Below are 23,284 nucleotides of genomic sequence, written 5' to 3'. Positions count from 1 at the left end.
AGACCATCCAGATGCCATAGGTATCTAGGATTTGGTACGGGAGTCCTACTACTTCTGCGAATGCTCGTGTTTATGTCTGATGTATCAGCAACAACACCTTGTTGATCAGACGCTCCAACTTCCTCAGCGGTTGTTTGTGGTTCTCAAATTTCTTCTAGATCGAAAATATTATTTCCAGTTCCTTGATCAAGAATTTCTTTCTTGAGGAAGTCGCCCTTCCATTTGATAGAAATCAAATTTGTATCAGGGTGGAAGAAATAATATCCGCTTTGGTTGTAGTATCCGACGGAAACAACTTTTACGCCGCGGGGATCGAGTTTGTCATCAGAATCGCTGGTGACATATGCATCGCATCCCCATACTCTAAGAAAAGACAAATTGGGTTTACGCCCATGCCATATCTCACATGGGGTTTTGTTTACCTTTTTAGTTGGAGCCAGATTAACAATGCGGGAGGCGGTCATAAGGGTAAAGCTCCAAAAGGAGTGAGGGAAGTTTGTTCTACACATCATAGATCGGACCATGTTTAGCAAGGTTCGATTTCTCCTCTCACTCACGCCATTAAGTTGGGGTGTGCCGGTTGGAGTGAGCTATTAAAACAATTCCACGCTCTTTTAGATGATTGATGAACTCTGAGCTGAGATACTCTCCACCTCGATTTGATCGAAGCATTTTAATAATTTTTCCGAGTTTGTTTTCAACTTCATTTTGAAACTCTTTGAACTTTTCAAAAGTTTCATGTTTGTGTTTCATAAGATACACATAAGAAAATCGACTATAATCGTCAATAAAAGAAACGAAGTATCTTTCATGGTTTCTAGACATGGTTCTAAAAGGGCCGCATACATCGGTATGTATAAGTCCTAACAGATCCTTTGCTCGTTCACTTTTATGAGTGAAGGAGTCCTTGGCGAGTTTGCCATTTAAGCAAGACTCACAGAAGTCAAAAGAGTTTGGTCCTGTGGATTCAAGAATCCCTTCAGATTGGAGTCTTTTAACTCGTTCCTTGCTTATGTGACCAAGTCGGTAATGCCATAGAAACTTATCATTGATGCCAGATCTAATACGTTTATAAAGATTAAATACACTATTGTTATTTTGAACATCAATCTCATAAATACCATTTCGAGGTTTAGCCTCAAAATAAAAGATATCATTCACGTAGGCAGAAATAGCAATACTATTAAAAACGTACTTAAATCCTTGTTCAAAAAGTAAAGAAACCTAAATTATGTTTCAGGTCAAACCAGATGCAAACAAACAATTTTTCAAAATAACTACAAGGCCAGATGGACAAGCAAAATGATATGTGCCAGTTGCCAGAACTGGGAATCTCTTCCCATCTCCAACAATGAGTTCCATGCTGCCTTGTTTCTGTTTCTTCCAGTTTTCAGGTTCCTGGAAGACATTATCGATGTGGTAACCACATCCAGTATCAAATACCCATGTGTTGCTAGAAATAGTGAAAAGTTCAATAACGTATATAGAAATACCCTTAGAGGAGCCTTCACCATTGGCTAGATGCTCTGGGTAGTTACGCATCCAGTGCCCCATCTTGTTGCACTTGTAGCACTGGCGCTCCTCAGGAGGCGGCGGTGGTACCTTTGAAACACTCTTGTTTGTGTTGGTGGCATACTTGGCTGTAACAGTAACCTTCTTTTTGCCTTTACCGTTATAACCCCGGTTCTTGGGTTTAGGCTTCTTGACTCCAGTAGATCGAACCATCAGAACTTGATTAGTTTTAGCATGAATGTTCATCTCAGCCGTTTTGAGTATACCATGTAGCTCTGACACTGTCTTCACCCAGCATTCATGTTAAAATTCATTACGAACTGGTCGTAAGACTTGGGAAGAGAGTTCAAGATGAAGACCACTGCCATTTCATCTAACAGGGGATAATCAAGTTTCTTCAGTTAGTCGATGTACCCTTTCATCTTGACAACATGCGCACTAACAGGAGATCCCTGTCCATCTTGCAACTGATAAGCTATTTCATGGTGTCAAAACGTTCTTGATGGGATTGTTTCTGAAACATGCCCTTGAGTTGCTCAAGCAATTCATAGGCACCAAGATCTTCTAAGACTTTAGCAAGCTCAGATGACATGGTAGCTAGCATAATGCAAGCGACTTTAGTGGAGTCGTCATTATGCTTATCAAGAACCCTTCTGGCAGCAGCTGTATTGTTTTCAGGCTCTAATGGAACCGGTCCATCGAGAACATAGAGCTTCTTAGCCATTTTGAGAACAAGTCTCAAATTGCGAGTGCCATTTAGCTTTTCTTTCTCAAGAATAGTCTTGAGGGTGAATGAAGAGTTATTTTCAGCTGACATCTGTTTAAATAAGCAAAAGTAATTAGTTAGTATTTTTGATGTTATTAACCTATTATTAATGACCCAATTAACATTAATAAAATAGGGATTTGAGAATCTGGCTTCCAGTTAGTAATGGCAGCTGTAGCACACCACATTAGTAAGTGGTTAGGCAGTCTGACAATGATTGCCAATTGTTAATAAAGCACAACTCTCGGTTATGAGGCCTATTAAGACAACAATTGCCTAAGTAGATACGTTTAGCCTTATCTATGCCCACCTTAGTCTTCAGACAGCTGTAGCACGTAACAGAAGAGTAAAGTAATAGTCGCCCTAGTACAGACATGTGTGAAAGGTCGGATGTGTCAACGAAACCCTTTCACCTTGAAGGGATAGGCTAGAAAACAAGTGCGGTGTTGTAGCTCCAAACACTTGAAATTTCGCAGTATGCCTCAAGTGTGGCTTTTGATTTTAAATTGGGATTAATTTTAGAATTTACCAAATAGAGTAAAAGTCCAGTTTTACTGTATTAATCGGGACAACTTGATGAACCCTTTCAACTCTCAGGACACTTAGTTTTAAATAACCTATTAAAATTAAGTTTGTCGCGATATGGCTAACCAATTTTAAGTTAATAGTTAAACTATTAAGTTATAAGGTTTTGGAAAATCAAATTTAGTTTAATTTTGCAAAAACTCAATTGGTTGATTAAAATTTATTTTAATATATTTGGTATTAGGTTGGTGGTATTATAACCTATTATAATCAAGCAAGCAACCACAATAGCAAACAAGAATATGTAAATCTTAAATGGCTAAAAAGGTGATTGGTCTTGCTAGAGCCTATTAGCAAGACCAATCGGGTCAAGTGGTCACAACACAAAACAATCACAAGGATGGACTCTTGGTGCATCCCATCATCTTTGTTAACTACCACTAACTTCAAGAACTTCGTGAGCTCGTCCTCAGTTTTCCTTCGGGTCTTCTTCATTAAAATATTACAAAATACATATAATGAAAAACCAAACCCTACCTATTACAATTTTGAACCATCAAAGTGGCCAAAAACCATAAAATAAAACCGAAAAATAAAATACAACTTTGAACCATCCATATGGCCAAAATCAGAACCAAAGAACCAATCGCACAAGGTCGGGCCAAGTTTACATATTCAATAAAAAATAAAAATGAGCAATATTTTGATCAAATAAAATAAATAAAAATTGACCAAACCAAGATTGCTCAAAAAAACATATCTAGATCAAAAACTTCAACTAGCTTGAAGTTTATGATGTAGATCCGGTGAAAAGACCGGAATCGACTCGTATGTTGTAACCAAGGCTTTGATACCACTATTGGGTTCCAGTGGTGATCAGTCAAAGGTTTAACAATTAAACCTGGTTTAATTAAATTGGTTTCATAATTATTAATCAGGTTAATAAATGAATATGCAGTGGAATACAAAAACGAGTAATCACCAATTCTAGGAACCATACAGGATTCGTTTACATACAATACGAGTACGAGACGAAACAACTAAAGAAACATAAATATTAACTGACAATATTTGAGTTTACCTTGGTTAATAAATAACCGGTTGAGACACCGAGAGCTAACGGACAACGCTAGGTGACCAAACGAGACGGACAAACAACGGTGGCGGTGCATAAGTGGACCGGAAGCGGTGGTAGAACAGTCCGGGGCGGCGGCGTCGGCTTGCTGTGGCATCTGCGGCTAGGCTGTGGCTTGGCTGTGGCTGGTCACGACTTGGCTGCGGCTTGCTCCAGCTACCGGTGGTGAAGGAGCGGCGGTGGTGCAGTGGAGCCAAGAGAGAGAGAGAGAGAGGGAAGGGAGATGGTGGCTAGGGTTTGTTAATCTCTTGATTAATTTTTAACCTAATGACATATTAACTAGTTAATCATGTCGGGCCACCAAGCCCATATCAAGCCTGATATCATTAAAGGTCCACATCTCGTTTATTAGTCGTTATTGGTTAACTACTGTAAGCGGTCTATGTCCGTTACCAACGGTGTAACTCTTACGGGTCATAACCCGGTCGGCCGTGTTGACTTAAGCGGACTGGTCCATATTTCCCACATTAATAACCCGTAAATGAAGTTGTAATATAATTATACAAAACCATGTCAAGAAATATTGAATCTTGATTACCGTTGTGTCCATGTCTTCTCTTCACTTGTCCAAACTATTTCAATCTTCTCCCCTTATCTTAACTGTAACATCCCGAATTTTGTAACGATAAATAAAAGAGGCCTATGATTTAAAAACGAGTGTTAATATTTAATTAATATTAAATATAGAAAGAATCATGGACTTGGGTAATTAAAATGGATCAAGATAGTGGGATGGGATCAGGGTCCATGGGCCTTAGTAGTATAAATACTCCCTTAAACCACCCTAAAACCTTAAACCCTCATTTCTTTCCATCTTATTCTCTACACACTCAAAAACACACACACACCTCTTTGTTAATCGCGGCCGAGAAAGGAAAGGGAAGAACGAGATCGTGCGAGCGTGAGTAGTAATATATCTTCCATATACAAGATATACGCAAGATCTAGAGTTCATAACCGAACTAACCGCGATCAAACGAATCCGGCAAGGTATGTTTTTAAGCATAAAGTTTACGTTTTTATGAACGGTTAGCATCGAAACTTAAATGTAGAGTAGATCGGTTAGAGATGAATCATAAAGTTGTAAACTTGATGATAAAACGAACTTAATGGACCTGCAAACATGTGCGGCTCGTCTAAAATGAACCCTAGATCTAGTTTTGGGACATTTTTACCATAAAGGTTCAAACTTTATGATGTGAATGGGTCAAGATAGGGACGAGAACGGTTAAGGGAACGTTCTGGGCTAAGGCCGAACCATATCAAGCGAATCAAGGCCACGAAATGTGCGATAAAACAACCTGTGGACAGCAGCTCGGTGCAGCAAGTTCGCTGAAGTAAGTTCGCGAAGATGCAAGTTCGCTTGCCTTTAAGTTCGCCTATATAAATGTTCGCTTAATCTAAGTTCGCTAACATTTAACTTCGCCCTTGATAAGTTCGCCTCATTCAAGTTCGCCAACTACCATGTTCGCTTAATGCTAAGTTCGCATACAGTTAAGTTCGCTTACACGTATGTTCGCTTACATTTATCGCAAATACAGGAGAGTTATATAATAATTTAAAATCCTAATGAAAAAATGCGTTAAGACAGTTAACGAAAATAAAATTTTTCCAAGCTGACCTGGCAGCTTAACCCCAGCCAGGAGCCGAGAGAGAGAGAGAGAGAGAGAGAGAGAGAGAGAGAGAGAGAGAGAGAGGGAAGGGAGATGGTGGCTAGGGTTTGTTAATCTCTTGATTAATTTTTAACCTAATGACATATTAACTAGTTTATATAACTACTTAATCATGTCGGGCCACCAAGCCCATATCAAGCCCGATCTCATTAAAGGTCCATATCTCGTTTATTAGTCGTTATTGGTTAACTACTGTAAGCGGTCTATGTCCGTTACCCACGGTGTAAAACTTACGGGTAATAACCCGGTCGGCCGCGTTGACTTAAGCGGACTGGTCCATATTTCCCACATTAATAACCCGTAAATGAAGTTGTAATATAATTATACAAAACCATGTCAAGAAATATTGAATCTTGATTACCATTGTGTCCGTGTGTCTTCTCTTCACTTGTCCAAACTATATCAATCTTCTCCCCTTATCTTAACGGCTATATTAGTCAATAGTCACCCATACTCTTTCATGGAGAACCTCATCTCATGTTCGATCCGACCTTGTGTGTCTACACATCCACCTAAACTCATTTATGCATGCAAGCTATTTTGATGAGCTTCTAAAGAAAACTGACATGATGGGCAACATTTAGAGCGATAGTGAGCTAGGCCTACCAGTTGTAATAATAGTGGTGCTTAATAATGTTGATGACAAAAGGGGATATGTCACAAGATAATGGGACTGTTGTGAGTGAAAGGTAGTGAGCTAATGCCTTTAAAACACAATCTCATTGAAGGTCAAACCCAGTCAATATATGCCTCCTTCATATTTTTTGATAGCATCTTCTGCTTTACCAACTGAAGGTCAAACCCAGTCAAGGTCAAGGATTATCAAATGGAGTAAACTGAAAAATAACTCATTTGTAACCTTGGAATATGAGACTGGTGCACCCAAAAAGGTAGATATGCAAGATGTGCCTATGTTGGATGAAAAAGAGTTGAAGATTCTTATAGACCTTTCATTTCTTATAGAAGAGGATGGCAGCTTACGAGCTGAATATCTAAAGTTTATCGAAGATTCCGCCAAAAGAAGACTGTCAAGATAATACAATCGAGCATAATAATAAATGGTTTTGGAATCATCATTTTAGGGAGAGAATGTTGAACCTAGCAAAGAACTAATGGCCAGAAACCAAACAACTGGTGGCTCAAACCTATATTGTTCTCCATTATGGTTTTTTTCAAACTGCTGCTCCCAAAAACATCTGACTAAGTAAACTGCTGATAAAAAACCTAAAGACGAAAAAGCTGCTCAACAAACTGTTGAAGATCCAAAAGACTAAAGACAAACAACTGATGGTTCAAACAATAATTGACCCAACAAAGATCAATAGTTTTCATAGGAATCTTTAAGAAACGGTTGTTTAGATTAGTTCATCAGTTGTTTGTAACAAAACTATTCAGATGTCGATTTCTACCTTAGCTCATCAGTATTTTGACACTTTACATAACACACATTCACCTTATCAGAGTACCTTTGTACTAAAAGTCAGTAAATGTTGAGCTAAGGTTAAGGGGAGCATAGATTGTAATCATTTGATTATAATCACTACGAAGTTGTTCTTCCATATGAAATCTTCCCGCTACTTATTTACTTTGATAATACTAATCGATTCACAGTTCAAATATGAATTAATTAAAGTTATACTAATCCATTTAAAGTATTAGATCAGATGTTCACTGTTCTACTGGTATGTAATTTGTGTTCATTGTTAAAGCTTAGTCAAAATGATACCAACATCGAGTCTAACTAATTTATTTTAACTTGTTAATATTAGCGGAGATTAGTAACGGAATTTAAAGGAAATATTTTTCTTGATAACTTAAACTGGACCAGACCCTAGAAACCGTCAGGCCCAACTGGGCTTGCATATACTATGCTCGCGGACTTTAGCAACAACTCGCACCTGGTCTGGAGTCCTTTTCGTAGATCAGGCATGGTGGTGCTCACAACGCTGATGCTCACACATCAGGTTTGCAATTTGTGCTTTGATCTTACTCACAAATAGGCTTCCTTCCTAGGCTCGCATGAACTATCCACATGCTCGCAAATCAAATTCGCTCCATTTGTTACTTTATGGATGTAGGTCCTGTAGTTTGTCTTTTTGCCAATGATTTCAGACCTGCACCGAAGATCGACCCAGACGTCTTACCGGGTCATAGGTCATGCAGGCCCTGAAGGCGGGCCAGAAATTGACCCGGATGACGTCATAAATAATATAAAATATATATAATTATTGTAAATACCTGTAAAAAAAACTTATAAACAAACTAAATAAAATAATAACCAATATAAAGAGAATAATTACTGTTTGCGTCCCTATGGTTTTAGGGGCGCAGGCACAATGAGTCCCTACAAAAGTTTTTAAACTGGTTGAGTCCCTATGGTTTCAGAAACAAACGATTTGAGTCCCTGCTGTTAATTAACATTGTTAGCTTTAGGAGTAGATTCGACATTTAACTTATATATGTACATTGTCACTCTGAGACTTTGAACTTTTCATAATTGGTCACTTTGAGTCCCTTCCCCTTTTAACAAAAATAAATGAACTAAACTAATTTTTTTAACAAAAAAAAACCGAACTATCTTCTCAACAAAAGTTAACGAACGAAACTACTTTTATAACAAAAATAAATGAACAAAACTATTTTTTGAACAAACTAAACTAAACGAATCACTATTTTTAACAAGTAGTTCATTTCGTTTAACAAAATAAGCAAATCAGACTACTTTTTAACAAAAAATATGTATCAAACTTATTATTTAACGAAAATTGTCACACCCCCGTCTTAGGCCTAGGAGTGTGACTCGACAGTTGGTACCACATTTGTAAATAAATCAGAATTACGAGTTATTAGCGGAAGTCTTTATAAAACATGTGGGTTTAAAGTTAAATATTTACATTACAAAAGATGGAACGAGAGTTCCATTACCTTGTTTACTTGTTTTACAAAATCATAATGTTTTAATACTTAAACAAAATTATCCTAGCCATCGGATTCTTGAGCCCTTCGTCCTTCAAGCACTATTCTTGGTTACCTGCAAAATGTTATAAAAATACGTCAGCAATGATTGTTGGGGAATATGCTGACGCTAAAAGTATTTTCTTTTACTTTATCACCCCTCGAGGGTTACGCAAACCTCGGCCCATCTTGGCTTAGGAATGACAAAGTTAAAACATCATTATAAACTCGAGTCTCTACACTAGGTCACCCCAGCAAAACACCGCAGCGTTTCGACGTACTTAGGTACCATAAATATACACAAGGTCATTCTCACTCGAACATACTTTGGTTCGGCCCATCGTGGCTGGAGGTCGTGACCAGACGTGGTGCGATGTGCCCACCGCATTTAACCACATATGTAAGGATCCAGACAAACGTAAACTACAGCCTGAGGGCTAGGCTTTTACTCTTATTCATAATGTTTTTAGAGACACTTAGTCTCATGTAATGTTTTACACATAACACATTTGTTTGTTTGAAAACAAGTTTATAAAAGTGGGGCGTATTCACCTTTGATCGGGATCGGTATCCAACACCGTCCTTGCGTCTCTTTCTTGTTATCTCGCACCTATAGTACGAGTATAACCATTTGTTAGTCGGATATACAATCCGGCTTAAGACCTTTAGTCTTTATTTTACCTCGATGAACCTTTGGTCCATTTCTCAATTACTTGAAAACCTTTAGTTTAAAAGTATTGTTTATAAACATTTAGTTTATTATTAAAACCTTACGTTTCTTTTTCTTTAAGAAAAGTATTCTTTTCTTTATTATTTAAGAATACTCATTATACTTAAATAATAATTATTATAATAAAGAATTTATATAACACATAAGTATATATACATTTCTTTTCTTTCTTTCTTTTCTTTGTTATATCCTTTATTCTCGAGGTATAGTATAATTTCGACTTAGGGTATTAAGCCTTTTAATATAATATTATATTATATTCATTTATCATTACGCCTAACCTTGTTGGCGTTTTGGAATTCCTAAGGATTCGAGTAGCATTTCCATGCCACTTGATCAACCCTTCTTACGTTAAACGAAACCACCACTCCTTATCGCTCGTTGGCACGTTTCTTGAGGCACCAACACTTCACAGCACTCACTCCAAAATGATCGTCGGGACGTCAGTATGGGATCACCTTCTTGGTAAACACGTCGTCAGAAAATGGCATGAGAATCGAGGTATGGCACGAAAATCAAGGAATCGGGCACGGTTTTCGAGGTGGATCGAAGGCACGTTTTTTGAGGTGTAGTGAGATGATAGAGAGAGAGGGTAAGATACTGAATTTTGGTGTGAAGTTATGAAGACCCGAGGCTGCTATTTATAGGCAATTTCTGGGGTCCCATCGCTGTACGCGACCGCCTTCAAGGCACCCGTCGCGTACCGCGACATAGCCTTGGTGACGCACACAGTAGGTCTGACACGTGTCGCCACGCGGCAGATGGTGTGCCACGTGTTAACACGTGGCGGACGATGTGCCACGTGTTGCCACGTGTCGGGACACGTGGCGACCGGTATGCCATGTGTGGACACATGGTGAAAAGGTGTCAGACATGTCAGGCCACGCATCGCGGTACGCGATGACGTAGGCTTAACAGCGTTCGCGTATCGCTGTTGACTTCATCCAGAAGCTTTGACCAAGTCCCATCGTGGTACGCGATGAGCTTGTCTTTTGTCCTGTCGCGTAGCGCGAAAGGACAGGAAAACATATTTTTTCATTTTAGTCCCTGGAGTTTGGATTTTGGCAGATTCGGTCCCTTAACTTTGAAAAGTTGACATTTTTGGCTCAAAATTTCGTGACGTTACATCCTCCCCACCTTGAAATAAATCTCGTCTTCGAGATTGCTTCACGAGAATAAGTGGGGGTATTTCTTTCTCATTTCGGACTCGAGTTCCCAAGTATACTCGGGTCCTCGTCGGGAATCCCATTTTACTTTCACAATTTTCAAGGTTCGTCTTTTGAGTTTCTTTAGTTTTGAATCTTCGATTTGAATTGGTTTCATAATGAATTTTAAATTCTCGTTTATTTCCACATCTTTTAAAGGCATCGAGAGAGATTCATCGGCTAAACATTTACGTAGGTTCGAGATATGGAATACATCGTGTATCTTTTGCATTTCCTCGGGTAGTCGCAATCGGTACGCGACGGTACCAATTCGTTCAAGTACCTCAAAGGGTCAAACGAATCGAGGACTTAACTTTCTTTTCTTGGCGAAGCGAACTACGCCTTTCTATGGCGAAACTTTCAAAAGAACTTTATCACCGACACTAAACTCTAACGGCTTACGACGGACATCGACGTAACTCTTTTGGCGATCACGTGCCGTTTTAAGTTGTTCGCGGATTTGAATAACTTTGTCAGTAGTTTCTTGGACTATTTCGGGTCCAGATAATTGATTATCTCCGATTTCAGACTAGCACACGGGCATCCTACATATTCGACCATATAACGCCTCGAATGGTGCGGCTTGAATGCTCGTCTGATATCTATTGTTATATGAAAATTCCATTAGGGGTAAGTGGTCATCCCAACTTCCACCAAAGTCTATCACACAAGCTCGAAGCATATCTTCCAACGTTTGAATTATCCTTTCGCTTTGCCCATCAGTTTGTGGGTGATAGGCGGTTCTAAGGTTTAGTTTCGTACCAAGAGCTTGTTGGAAGCTATTCCAAAAATGAGACGTGAAATGGCTGTCTCGATCAGAAATTATGGACAATGGTACTCCGTGCAAAGCGACGATGTTGTTAACATAGATACGAGCTAGTTTGTCCATTGAGTACGACTCATTGATAGGTATGAAATGTGCGGACTTTGTTAAACGGTCCACAATCACCCAGATTGCATTATGTTGTCGAGTCGTTTTAGGGAGTTTAGTAATAAAATCCATTGTAATTAACTCCCACTTCCATTCGGGAAGTTCGGGTTGCTGAAGCAATCCCGAAGGCTTTTGATGTTCATCCTTGACTTTTAAACATGTTAAGCATTTCGCAACATGTGAGGCGACATCCCTTTTCATTCCATTCCACCAATAGTTCGCTTTAAGATTATGGTACATTTTGTCGCTCTTGGGATGCATCATGTATTTCGACTTATGAGCCTCGTTCAAGATTTTCTCACGCAAGTCCCCAACGATTGGTACCCAAATTCTATTTCTGAGTCTAAGGATACCATCGTCACCCTTGACTAGCGAGTCAATGGTGCCGTTAAGTTTTTCGTCGGAGATTTGGTTTTCATTCATTTCTTGAGTTTGTGCGGATTTGATTTGTTTGAAGAGGTCGATTTGTAATTCTAGCCTCAATGCTCGGACTCTTTTTGGCTTTTCGCGCTCTTTACGACTTAAAGCATCAGCCACAACGTTGGCCTTACCTTCATGATAAACTATTTCACAGTCATAGTCGTTGAGAGTCTCCATCCAGCGTTGTTGGCACATGTTGAGCTCCTTTTGATCAAAGATGTGCTTTAAGCTCTTATGATCAGTGTACACGGTAAATCTTACCCCATAGAGATAGTGTCTCCATATCTTAAGTGCAAAGATTATGCCGCCTAACTCTAGATCGTGAGTCGTATAGTTCTTCTCGTGTACTTTCAATTGACGAGAGGCGTAAGCGATAATTTTCGTGCGTTGCATTAATACACATCCCAAGCCGGAATGAGATGCATCGCAAAAGACAACGAAATCTTTAATACCTTCTGGCAAGGCCAGTATAGGAGCTTGGGTAAGCTTTTGTTTAAGTATATCGAACACCACTTGTTGCTTTGTTCCCCATTCGTATTTGATGTTCTTTTGAGTCAAGGAGGTTAGGGGAACAGCGATTCGAGAAAAGTTTTCGATGAACCTTTGATAGTAGCCAGCTAATCCCAAGAAGCTTCGAATCTCGGTTGGCGACTTTGGGATCTCCCAATTAGAGATGGCTTCAATCTTAGCGGGGTCCACTTGAATACCATTGACGTTGATAATATGCCCAAGAAATTGCACCTCGTGCAACCAGAATTCGCATTTCGAGAACTTGGCGTACAATTTCTCGGTCCTAAGAATTTCAAGTAACGTTCGAAGGTGATTTTCATGATCGGCCTTAGACTTAGAATAAATTAATATGTCGTCGATGAATACGATCACAAATTTATCTAAGTAAGGCTTACGAATACGATTCATCATGTCCATGAACGCAGCAGGCGCATTAGTAAGTCCGAATGGCATAACGGTGAACTCATAATGGCCGTACCTTGTTCGAAACGTGGTTTTAGGAATATCTTCGGATTGAACCTTGAGTTAATGATAGCCGGAACGAAGATCAATTTTGGAAAAGAAGCTGGCACCTTGAAGTTGGTCAAAAAGATCGTCGATTCGGGGAAGTGGATATCGATTCTTGATTGTGACTTTGTTGAGAGCTCGGTAATCAATGCACATTCACATGGATCCATCCTTCTTCTTGACAAAAAGTATCGGCGCTCCCCATGGTGATGAACTTGGTCATATGAATCCTTTCTCGAGAAGTTCTTCAAGTTGTTTCTTCAATTCTTTCATCTCGGTTGGTGCGAGGCGATATGGAGCTTTGGCGATCGGAGCAGTTCCAGGAATAAGATCGATCCTAAATTCTACTTCACGATCGGGAGGAATGCCGGGAAGTTCATCAGGAAAAACATCGGCAAAATCGAAAACTACAGGAACGTCTTTGATTTCTTTAGGTTTTTATTCTTCGGTGACGTAGGCCATGAATGCTAAGCATCCTTGATTCAAACATTTGTTAGCCCTTATCATGGAGATTAAGCTAACTTGGCCAACGTCTTTTTCCCCTTCGATTCATATGGAACGTCCATCAGGGGCTCGAAGTTCTACGGTCTTGCTATCGCAAAGGATACGAGCATGGTTGTCGGATAACCAATCCATACCCAATACAATGTCAAAACCAGCAAGAGTCATTGGTAGCAATTGAATAGGTAAACATAACCAGCTAATAAGATTTTTCCGTTTTCTAAGGCTTCGGAGATTTTAACAATTTCGCCATTAGCGGTCTCGACGCTTAGAGTTTTATTAAGTTTGATTAAAGGTTCATTTAATAGACTACAAAACTTATAATCTATAAAACTTAAATTGGCTCCTGAATCAAACAAGACTTTAGCAAAGGCATTGTTAACAAGGAACGTACCGGTAATGGTTTCCGATGTGTCGGCCGCTTTCTTTGTATCCAAGACGAAGACTCTTGCATTGCCCTTCTTGGGCTCGTTCCTTTGACCGCTACCACCCGCACCACCAGTCGCTGGCTTATTCTTGGGGCACTCGAAGCTAAGGTGTCCCATTTCCTTGCAGTTATAGCAGGTCATTTTCTTCTTCCAACAATCGGCCGTGGCGTGGCCGGGTTTGTGACATGATTCAAAAAGTCGTGGAGTTAGATGGCATCGACCCCTATGGTACTTCTTACAAATTTTGCATTGTGGGATGCCGGGGTTGAAGCCAGACCTTCGTTGGTCAACTCCTTTACCCTTGAAACGGGTATTTCCTTCGTTCTTCGGGTCTTGTGTCATCGCGACCCTCTTGTCCTCTTCTTTATTGCGGATCATTCCGCCCATCAAATACCCAGCCAACTCCATCGCGTAGTTAGCGGTTTGTGGCAAGTGTAACCTCCCCATGTCACGAATCTCTCGTGGTAGTCCCCAAATGTAACGTGTAACTTTGCTGGATTCGGGGGTAACCAGCTGAGGAACCAATCGGCAGAATTCGTGGAATTTTGTATTATACTCACGAAGGTTTGTTCCAATAACCTTGTGAGACAAGAACTTGGTTTGAATTTGGTCCGTTTCGTGCATCGGACAGAACTTCAACATCAGCAACTCTTTGAATTCGCTCCACGTCATGCTATACATCACCTCCCTTCCTCTACTCAGGATCAACGTGTTCCACCACTCTAGGGCCTCGCCTTTAAACATTAAGGCAGAGTATTGAATCTTTTCTTCTTACGAACACTTGCTCGTAATCACGATTGTCTCCATCTCTTCAAGCCACCTAACAGTCGTGATGGCTTCCTTATCACCGTGGAATTCTTTCGGCCCATAGTACTTGAAGTCTTTGAACGAACATCCACCAATTTTGAGTCTCTTGAATTCTTGGCGAACCCCACCATCAGCGTTTGATTCATGTACACTTTCATCCATACGTGAGGGTCTAGAACGGGGTTTAGAAACGGATTTTCGGGAAGGATGGGCAGATTGTGAATGTTTCGTGTGTCTAGATTGAGATCTAGCCATGGATTCTTCCCTAACTGCATCTTTAATCACTTTTTGAATTCGATCCATAAACTTTTCGGGGATTGGATCTTCTTGTTCGTTTTCGGGTCCCTTTCCTTTTTCTTTTTGTTTTTCGGCTTCCTTTCGGGAAGCCTCAAAGTTATACTTTGTTGAGACATATTATCTTTTCTTTTTATTCTTCTATATCTGAAATTTAACGAATGTTCTTTATTAAACACACATTTTATTTCAACATTTGTATATACCATACAAGGTATATACAAGGATTATCACAACACCATATATATATATACATTAATAATCGATGTATAAATATTCTTATCCATACATTACTTATCACATTACACACAAACTAGATTACACACATACACTTCATCTCTTGAAACATGTCATCACCACCATCATCTCAGTCCTTCAAAAACTTCTTAACAACCCTCGTCAGTTTGTTGCATTTTTGAAGAAGCTTCTCTCCCAATTTCTTCTTTTTCTTCCCTTCCTCAACCACCTACTTTCTCCAATCATCAGTCTCGTGTAAAGCGCGATCCAGGTGTTCCTCATATGACTGCGAGATAACGTCGGGGTATCCATATTGTGGAGGTGGGTCTCGGTAACCCAATGTCACCATCTCGTAATGATTCCTCGGTTCAGGATACGGGACCTCAGTCATATCAGATGCAAGGTAGAAGAAAGTCTTAGCAGCTTTGTTTTGCTCACGAATCTCATCGGCTTGTTCTTCTTCAGTTGGAATTACACCTTGGAACGGTGGGAAGCTTGACGAAGCTTGGTTCTTGATCTTCTCAAGATACTGAACATACTGATCGACGGAACCGTAGCTTGGGTTGTGGGAAGTGAGTGATCCATCAATGGATGTTGATATCTCGTTAGGATTGTCTGGATGCTCTTCTTCCGGTTTGGACTCTTCGACAGGATCCTCCTCTTCCTCAGGGTCCTCTTCTTCTTCCTCCATAGGCTCTTCCTCCTCTTCCATATATTGGGTGGTCTCATTGATCATTGCGGGCATTTTGAAGCTCTCGTAAGGCATCGTCACCGTCATTCTTGGTTTGCGGGATGATCCTTCGCCATTGTTGGGTCGTGGGTTGACTTCGTTCATGGTGGAGCTTCCAGTAAGCCACCTTCGTTGATCGGAGTGGCATTGCATCCAGTCGGAGGATGGGGATTTCGGTTCTTCCTTGATTGGTCGGTTTGAAAGGAAGGCATAAGATGGGTGTGCATTTGGGAAGTATCCGGTGGGAAAGTATTGCGGGATCTCCGATGGGTGGTAGTCGGTATTTCAGATGGATGATATATAGACTGTGGGTGGATGATAGCTCGAATTTCTTGATGGTTCGATTCTTTGTGGTGGTGGACTATCGGGTAATTTAATTGGGCATTGCTCAGTCCCGGGGAAGTATATTGGTTTGGGACGTTCAATGTATTGGTCTCGGCTGAAGAAAGCCTCAAAGTAATCTTCACTCATGACGTCTTTTGGGAACTTGTAGTATTTTCTTGCACTTCTTGCTTCACGATCATAATACTCCATTAATTTTTCATAAAACATCTTGATGGGTGGTTTAGAATGTAGAGAGGGAAAGAAAAGGTTACCATCCAATCTTATCCCTATTCAAATAAACAAGTAAAATATTTTTCCTATGCTTGGATCGAAGCTTGGGTATTGTTTTATGATACCCAATTCGCTAAGATCGATGGCTCTGATACCAACCTGTCACACCCCCGTCTTAGGCCTAGGAGTGCGACTCGACAGTTGGTACCACATTTGTAAATAAATCAGAGTTACGGGTTATTAGCGGAAGTCTTTATAAAACATGTGGGTTTAAAGTTAAATATTTACATTACAAAAGAAGGAACGAGAGTTCCATTTACTTGTTTACTTGTTTTACAATATCATAATGTTTTAATACTTAAACAAAATTATCCGAGCCATCGGATTCTTGAGCCCTTCGTCCTTCAAGCTCTATTCTGGGTTACCTGCAAAATGTTATAAAAATACGTTAGCAATGATTGTTGGTGAATATGCTGACGCTAAAAGTATTTTCTTTTACTTTATCACCCCTCGAGGGTTACGCAAGCCTCGGCCCATCTTGGCTTAGGAATGACAAAGTTAAAACATCATTATAAACTCGAGTCTCTACACTAGGTCACCCCAGCAAAACACCGCAGCGTTTCGATGTACTTAGGTACCATAAATATACACAAGGTCATTCTCACTCGAACATACTTTGGTTCGACCCATCGTGGCTGTAGGTCGTGACCAGGCGTGGTGCGATGTGCCCACTGCATTTAACCACATATGTAAGGATCCAGACAAACGTCTACTACAGCCTGAGGGCTAGGCTTTTACTCTTATTCATAATGTTTTTGGAGACACTTAGTCTCATGTAAAGTTTTACACATAACACATTTGTTTGTTTGAAAACAAGTTTATAAAAGTGGGGCGTATTCACCTTTGATCGGGATCGGTTTCCAAAACCGTCCTTGCGTCTCTTTCTTGTTATCTCGCACCTATAGTACGAGTATAACCATTTGTTAGTCGGATATACAATCCGGCTTAAGACCTTTAGTCTTTATTTTACCTCGATGAACCTTTAGTCCATTTCTCAATTACTTGAAAACCTTTAGTTTAAAAGTATTGTTTATAAACCTTTAGTTTATTATAAAAACCTTACGTTTCTTTTTCTTTAAGAAACGTATTCTTTTCTTTATTATTTAAGAATACTCATTATACTTAAATAATAATAATAATTATAACAAAGAATTTATATAACACATAAGTATATATACATTTCTTTTCTTTCTTTCTTTTCTTTGTTATATCCTTTATTCTCGAGGTATAGTATAATTTCGACTTCGGGTATTAAGCCTTTTAATATAATATTATATTATGTTCATTTAACATTACGCCTAACCTTGTTGGCGTTTTGGAATTCCTAAGGATTCGAGCAGACGGTGTGCCACGTGGATGTGCCACGTGTTGCCACGTGTCGGGACACGTGGCGACCGGTGTGCCACGTGTGGACACGTGGTGAAAAGGTGTCAGACGTGTCAGGCCACGTCATCGCGGTACGCGATGACGTAGGCTTAACAGCGATCGCGTATCGCTGTTGACTTCATCCAGAAGCTTTGACCAAGTCCCATCGCGGTACGCGATGGGCTTTTCTTTTGTCCTGTCGCGTAGCGCGAGAGGACATGAAAACATAATTTTTCATTTTAGTCCCTGGAGTTTGAATTTTGGCAGATTTGGTCCCTTAACTTTGAAAAGTTGACATTTTTTGCTCAAAATTTCGTGATGTTACAAAAATTAACAAATCGAGCAATTTTTTAAACAAAAATTAACTAACCGGACTACTTTTTTAACAAAAAGAAACTAACAAAACTACATTTTTAACAAAAATAAAATACCGAAATACCTTTTTAATACAAATAAAAAAACGAACTAGTTTTTTTTACTAAACTAAACGAACTGAACAATTCGCTTTTAGCAAAAACAAACGTATCAGACTACTTTTTTAAAAAACAATATACAAACCAAACTTATTTTTAACAAAAAAAATGAAACTACTTATTTTTACCAAAATTAAATAGACCAAACTTTTTTTTAACAAAAATACGAATCAAACTAGTTTTTTAACTAAAATAAACGAATCAGGCTACTTTTTTAAAAAAACTATACGAACCAGGCATTGATTCTGGTCGGCTCGTAAGTCGTCAAACCCGGCCGTGTTTTTAGATAACAAGTTGAATCATGCAAACCGAACTGGAATGCATAACGGGTCCTGATTGGACCGGTCAAATTGATCGGTCTGGGTTTCAAAACATTGCTTTTTTGCAAGCACATGTTTTCATTCACATTTTGGATATTAAAATGGTGAGGCCCACCATATGTCATTATTTTGTTTTGCTCCAACATCAAACTGTTCAAAATTGCTTAGAGAAGTTGAAGCTTTGTGTAGCTTTAACCGACCATTATTTTGTTTTGCTCCAACACCAAATTGTTTCAAAATTGCTTAGAGAAGTTGAAGCTTTGTGTAGCTTTAACCGACCATTATTTTGTTTTGCTCCAACACCAAATTGTTTCAAAATTGCTTAGAGAAGTTGAAGCTTTGTGTAGCTTTAACCGACCTTCAGGTTAAGTGATGAGAAGGCCACCCACAACTAGTTGAAGATAAAGAATGTTTACAAATTTACTAATGAAGATGGAGTTATCAAAGCCTCCAAGTGGGAGATAAGTAGGTGTGGAGAAGTTCCTGGCTCACTAAAGAAGTTAAAGTTGGTACACTAGACAAGTTGGAGTAGAAAATGTCTGGCTTACCAGACAAAGCTGGAGAAGAGGATGCCTGGCTTATTAGAGAAGTTAGAGCAGAGGATTCTTAGCTCACTAAACTAGTGAAATGAGTAAAGGATTTTTTTATGTATGTCATAGCAAACCCTAGTTGTTCCCCTGTAGATACTCTTTTATTGTACATGTAACATTCTTGAGCATGCAATAGAAAGATAACTAGTTGTGGAGAGTGGATGTAGATCAAGCTTGATCGAATCACTATAAATCTCTCGTGTTCACTTGTTATTTCATATTAGTATGTGTCGTGTGTTCGTTTGATTGAACCGTAACTCCCATCGACCCCCAACAATTTGTATGTATTATATATGTACCATTGTAAGCCCTTGCATGTATTACGCTCAAGCAAAAACAACAAAAATTAAATCTTTAATTAATAAAGTGTGGGACCAGAGTGAGTGCAGTGCATGTCCATTTGTTTCAACTAACATTTTGATTTTGGAAATTAAAATAAATAAGTAGGTAACATAAATAAAAAATAAAAAAAATTATCATGGATGATGAAAAGAAACTAAATTAGATATATTTAAATAAACGTGGGGATTTAACCTAATATATATCTGCATGCATACAAGTTAACTCCCACGCCTATTTTCTTGTTCTTCCATCATGGTCTATGTATATAAATAAGGCACTACCTTTCTCTACGACTCTCATTCTTAAATCTCCCCTTACAAATGTTCTGAACCAGTTTCGGCTCTGCTGCAAGCCGCAGTCGAGTTCCTACCGAGGTAAATCATAATTTTTTTTTCCGTAGTTCTTTTTCACATCGGGTACTAGCATCCCTGAGCATATATGCTTATATTTTGATTCTTCGTAGCCACTCCTATTGTTTAACTACAGAACCATCTTATAAAAATTGAAACAAATCTCAACTTTTGTAACAAACCATGGAGAAATTTCAGTAATTCAGCTTTTGCTGTTAAATCAACAAACCCGTTTTTATATAAAAAAAATGTGAATCCAAGTAATTTAATTGAAGCATTATAATCCTTCAATTTCGGTGGAACTTTATATATTATGTATTGTAAAGAACCAATGGGTTGGTATCCCATTGGTAAAGGCACATCAAGGCTATGAGCTAGGACTTGAGTTGAAGTCCCGGAAATGATAGAATTTTCATTTAAAAAAATTAACTGTAAAGAAAGGGCACACATGTGAGACAGGAACCTCGACCAATCAACTAAAGACTTTGTTATAGGAAACATATTCGTGACTTTTGTATAAATGTCTTATAATTGTAGGCTCTATTTGACGGGACAAGCACGATATTTGTTAGACTCTTTTATAAAGTTAAGGTAAGATATTATTTATGAAAACTCGAACACAAATAAAAAATACCCTTTAATTATTGCAAGTTATGTTTCATGCGGGTATATTTAAGGGATTTTTGTTTTTGTTTGGGTCGGATTAGAAGGGTAGTATATGATGCTGATCGATATAGCTGTCCTATTTTTATCGTAATCATCTTGATTTGCTATGATCTACTTTTGCCTTATATGCAACATGAAACCATAAAACTAGATGGAGTCGCCACCATACAAAGATTTGGTATTTGAATTGCATGAAAACACCAGGAGTGGTACGTGACGAACCCCTGATTCTTTTAAGGACAAGTGTTACACCCTCACCAAGTTATCACATGCGTAGTTCCAAAATAAAAACCAACATATTGCATAAAATGGAACATTCGGCCATTCATGAACAAATCAAGTCAAGTATCCATAAATTAGCCACAATCAAAATTCAAAACAAAAGTACGTAATCTCAAACATCCAAACATGAAATAAGTCTAAACAACCAAATCTAAAATTTGAAATTAGCATAAATAAGGCTAAGTGAAACGAGTTATAAAAATAAAATCTTCAAGGCTAGCATGGTGTAGATAAATCTCTATTACAATTAAAACTGACCTCATGAACACACCACTTCTGCCACTATGATTTCTTCACGTGACTCTGTATGAGTTTCTTGTTGCTGAATTGATTTGAGTATATCATCATGTGGTAGCAAGTCGATCTGCCCATATAAGTCAGTGGTTATACCTCTTCACTATGTCCTTGCATGTCTGGGGGTATCACGTCGGAGTTTTGGAATTGTGAAAAATACCATTTGTCACACCCTCACTAGGGCAGACTCCCGAGGCCGTGATGATTATATATCAAAGAACGTCATATTTTAAGAGAAATACTAAATGCTTCCATTTAATGTGTTGCGACATACATCAACACCAAACTAATGTCAAACAAACCATAAGCATAGAAACATATCTTAAAATAAACCACTAGTTCTTGAAAAGTCAAATGTTTTTTAAGACATGTTTTAAGATGAGTGCATTAGTATTTCTCTTAGAAATTGATGTGTTGTGATATAAGATCGTCACTTCCTCGTGTTTCCGCCTTGGGGCGTGACAGGTTGTTATCATGACCATTGGTTTATAGAGAGACAGGAAACTCCCAGTCTAGTCCATAGCCTAAAATCCTTGCTTATAGTCATCGTGTGAACAACATATAAACCACATAACATGTATATATAATTAGTTAACAAATATTTTTTCTTCCTTTTCACAATCCTAGACCTCCACCGAATTTCAGAGTTCTACACCGTGATACTGGAAGGGTCTTAACCCTAATAGGTATCTAGTAGACATTCCCACTCAAGCAGTCAATCACATGTAATTAGAGAGCCGGCACCACCAAATGTAAGGCTGAGGGGTGTGGGGCGCTAACCTGGGCGTGTGAGCCCTTCCGCTCGCGCCCCCAGGCGCTAACCCCACACCACCGGGGCGCGAACCGGGGCGCGAACGGGGCGCGAACGCGAGCCCCCAGGCAGGCGTGAGTGTGGTCGCGGGAGAAGAGAGAGAAAAAGCTAGTGGGCCCGCCCAAAAGAGCCGTTGAGCTCCGATTTTTTTAAAAAAAAAAACGTTAAAAACTCCTATATAATACCCCAAAATCAACCCATTTCAACCATATCAAAACACAACTTCAGTCTCCAAACTCATATATAATACCCCAAACTCCTATATAATACCCAAAAATGTCTGGAAATTGGTACCCAAACCTAGATTCAGATTATATTGGTGACGATTTATGGTCGTCACCAGACCAACCGATGTTTTATTCGGGGCCGCAAGAAACATCCGGCTTTCAACCATCCGACATACAACCGTCTCCTAACTTTGTTGTTCCAGAGACACAAGAATCACACAAGAATCACACAAGAATCATACAACCGTCCACCAGAAAAAACAACCTGCAACGGACGGGCCGGGACCGGCTTCGACTCCGAGGACGAAACGGAAAACCACTCCGTGGTCATCGGATGAGAAGGAAGCCTTGTGTCGGGCTTGGATAGTCATTTCTGAGGATCGGCGTTGCGGTAATTGTTTTAACGTTTTTAAAAATGATTTTTAATAAAAAAGTTAAATAAAAAAGTTAACTGGAAATCTAATTTAATTACTCATTTTGCAGCCGACTACCAAAAAAGCAAGGTTTTTTGGACAAAGGTTAGGGAGACGTTCTATACGCTCGTTGGGAGTACAGAGCGAAACGCCGATATGATTTCGGGTCGGTGGTCCGAAATCAGAAAATTTGTCGGCTTGTTTACTAATCTTTTCAACAGGAACGCCGGTCGTATGAGACCAAGTGGCAGTGATGATTTGGCGGTTTACAATTTCATTGTCGAAGAGTGGAGGCAGGAGTTTTTGCGGAGGTATGGGACGGTGAAGACGTGGGACGATTTAAAGTTGTGGGAGAGGTTGAAAAGGTGTTCCAAGTGGGTTGAGCTTGTGGCGCCGGACCATGATGCGGAAGTAGGGCCGAAACGGACTAAAACTAGTTCGTCTGGAGCGTATAGCACTTCCGCCGGGTCGGATTGCCGCGTTGGATTCGACCTAAACATTGCGGGGGAGTAAACGTCTTCACCGCCGAGGAGGCGGCCATTGGGACGGGACGCCAAGGGGAAAAAACCGGCTAAGGGGGGAGCCGTAAACATCGTCGATCTTGTTGAATCCCTCAATAAATTCAACAAAACCATGGAGGTGGTCTCTAATGACAAAAAGGAAAAAAGTC

This window comes from Bidens hawaiensis, unplaced genomic scaffold (genome assembly GCF_021521415.1).
Source record: "Bidens hawaiensis isolate Kalapana, Puna unplaced genomic scaffold, B.hawaiensis_p1.1 tig00021379_1, whole genome shotgun sequence".
Lineage (NCBI taxonomy): Eukaryota > Viridiplantae > Streptophyta > Magnoliopsida > Asterales > Asteraceae > Bidens > Bidens hawaiensis.
Note: the sequence above shows the minus strand (reverse complement) of the source record.